We start from the raw sequence: 3,513 nt of genomic DNA, 5'->3' as shown, positions 1-3,513 counted from the left end.
GGGAGGAAGCAATGCGAAAGCGGTCTCCTCCTGATTGTCAGTTGCAAAAAAAAAATACAGATTAGAGGAATCAAACTAATATTTTATTGTTATTTGTTGTACTATACTTGTACTCGAAAATTAAATATTAATTATTTTTTTATCATTAAATCGTCGACTATTGTTAAGTTTGTTTATATTTTCCATAAATCATTATTCATTTATTTGTATGGTACGAAGGTTATCGTGATGACTGATGGCTATCATTAGAAAGCGGAATTTGCATAACATTTGGTCACAGCATTTTTTACCTACATAGTTAGTAATTAATCTAACCTAACTTACCTATCTAACCTATAGTTAGTAGGTATACCTATATCCAAATGTTAGGAATAGTGTTGATTGTTGAGTATTTTGAATAATTCTATCGTAAAACATTCTATCGTAAAAGTATTCCTTTAAACATTTCCTACACGCAAAACAAAAAGAAAACGTAACAATTATTTCATTTTTATACTAGACAGTAAGAGTAAGTACACATCACAAGACGAATTTACACGATATTAAACGAAGCAAAATCAGGGATACACACGTAGAAATTTCGTTGTCGTCAATGAAGCCGAAACCTGCAAAACCTACATAACCCAGGTACGACAATAATATTGCCTAACTTAGTCAAAACTCTATCAAAAAATTATTAAAACTTACATCACCCCTTGTCTAAATACACATATTTGTATTGTGTATATTTAATCAATAGTTCTATAGACTATAAATAAGCTGCTAGAATTTTTAAGCGAATGTGGTCCTATTTTTTACATCAATAATAAATTTGATTATTAAAAAAATTTATATTAAAAGCCTAAAAAACACACATTATGACAATTATTAAATTATCATGTACATTATTTGTGTGAAGGATTAAGTTTTGACTGAAAACTTCATATCCATGATTAGGTGTGTATTGCTGATAAAATATACATGCATAAAATGTAAGTCAATTTTATTTTATTTTATTGGGGCCACGTTCACTTGTTGACAGGGTTTAAAAAAAAAAAAAAAGCAATTGTTATGTATTTTTAACAGTAGAGAGTTCATGAGACTTTTACAAATGGTTTAGACTTTTTCAATGCCTAAAGTAATTTATTTTACTATTAGTAATAATTGTTATACGGTACCTAGGTTAAAGAATTTTCACTGAAAATATTGCATTTATTTAATTATTATTTATAAATATTTATTGTTATTAGGTTTACACATATGTTATAATTAGCAATAATTTAAGACATTTCAACTTTTCACGGATTGTAGATAATCCGTATAGATCCCAATGCAATACTGCAAGATTACCTATAGCTTGTAATTAATTATAATAAAAAAATAAACTTTTATAATATTATTAATATTTATTAGTACAATGTATGCGTGTTTTTGCCAAAATTTAGATCAACTTACCTCGGAAGATCCTAGCAGAAAATAGAGTGTATTGAGTGTAATTGTTTTCCAAACATCTTGGTTTCGAAACGACATAAAAAATATAAAATTATATTATAGTGATGTTTTCTGAAAATAATGAGTGTTAACACGGACTAAGATATGGTATATGGTTCGTGGTATTTAACATAAAATGAATCTACAATCTACATGTAGATATGAATAATTTAATTTTAAATTCTACGTTGGATATTACTACTTACTAGTTATATTATTCTGCTTAACTCGTAAGTAACGAATAACTGATAGAAAATTATTCTTAAATCGTATACAACAGCGCTATCTGGCGATAAAATAGAAACCTGTAGGCGAGCCTTTATATTAATTAACCACGATTAACACGATTGTTGTTACTTTATTATAATTTATAACCATAATCAAGGTTTTATCCATACCATTATACCAATGTATCACCTGCCACCTTTAATCAAATATTTAACCACTTCGGTTAACTACAAGTTACAAGTTACAACTGATCCTACTTAAATTATTGTTTCCGCGCTCATTTATTGAGATTTATTATTTTTTTTTATTATCGACCGTCATAAATACATATTTTAAACTGCTGAGGCGTCACTATCAAAAAGTTTCCAGTCAGTTAAAACAATTCACTCAAAATCAAAGTGATAGGATAACTTATCCTCATATCCACCCAGTGTACACTCGTGTATTACACAACTTATAATATATTTTTACCCTCAATATTTCTCTTAATTCTAAGCTTTTACAAACATTCCTAATGTTTTCTGAGTATGTAATGTCTTATAGAGATCTAATCACTCTAATTAGATAAGTTTTCACTAATGTTAACACATAATTTTCCGGAGTCGGTAAATTGCGTCCTGCAAAAATGGTCTTGGTTATATATTGTATAAATTGCTGCCCGGGATCCTCTGATTTCCAGTCGGTTGGTTATATAACTAACGTGAGATACGTACAATCACATTAAGAAGTCAGGGAACAAAAAGCAAATAAAATTACTCGGTTAGACTATGTGCGGGAATTGTCTTATAAATTTTTGCCAATATCTTAATTCGAATTTTTAATACCAGACACATTCTTTTCACTATACACATTTCTACAGATATTTTTACAAATTTTTATTAATATATTTTTTAATTATAAACAAAACAGCAAAACCAATATTATTACAATTATATTGCCAGTCATAAGTCTGAAAAATATTGATTTCGTAACTCTTGGATAGTTAGATGTAATTTACATAATAACAAATATTTAGGATAGAAAAATATATAAAAATATACCCAGGCCGGAATTTATGTATGCATATAACATACCCGGGCCACAATTTATAGTGATCCTAATTTTCATTATCCAATAATTGAGACCTATCATTACATTACTTTTAATTAAATGGTATAAATAATGTCCAAATTTTATTTAGCTATTAAAAAAGAAATGTACATTGTAGGAATTAAAAATATTGAACTCTCTCATTTTCTACTCATTAACCACTAATTTAAGTTTTTTGACAGATTTAAAATAATACTCAAGAAGGTCCATTATTTCTTATTTGCATTAAAATTATGACACTGTACACATTGTAAGTATGTTGAATTCAAGAAATTCAAATAAATTGTTATGAAAATTGGGTGAGCAAGTGGATAAAACAATTGAATACGGTACTTCAGTTAAAATCGTGATAAACATAAGAATTTCATTAAATTATTTAAGGGTGGTTACTGGCTAATAGGAATGGATGGATGGATCATTTAAGTTATTTCAATTGCCCATTTTGATTTTATTTGATGCCACCATCTATTAGTACATAGTGAATGAATGAAATCTGACCTATTTAGAAATATATAATATAATGTAAATACAATATAAATATTATGAAACAAAATATACATTAGTCCATAATGTGCGAGTACCATTAAATAATACAATTATAGGGTAAATTAAAAAATTTTAATTCACCTTTTCCCATGTTATTTTTATGAAATGAAAATGAGCTCTGCATCATTAAACATTAAAACAAAATAGTAAATAGGATTTGAAATAATAAAATACATAAAA

Source organism: Aphis gossypii, chromosome 3 (genome assembly GCF_020184175.1).
Source record: "Aphis gossypii isolate Hap1 chromosome 3, ASM2018417v2, whole genome shotgun sequence".
In the NCBI taxonomy this organism is placed as follows: Eukaryota; Metazoa; Arthropoda; class Insecta; order Hemiptera; family Aphididae; genus Aphis; species Aphis gossypii.
Note: the sequence above shows the minus strand (reverse complement) of the source record.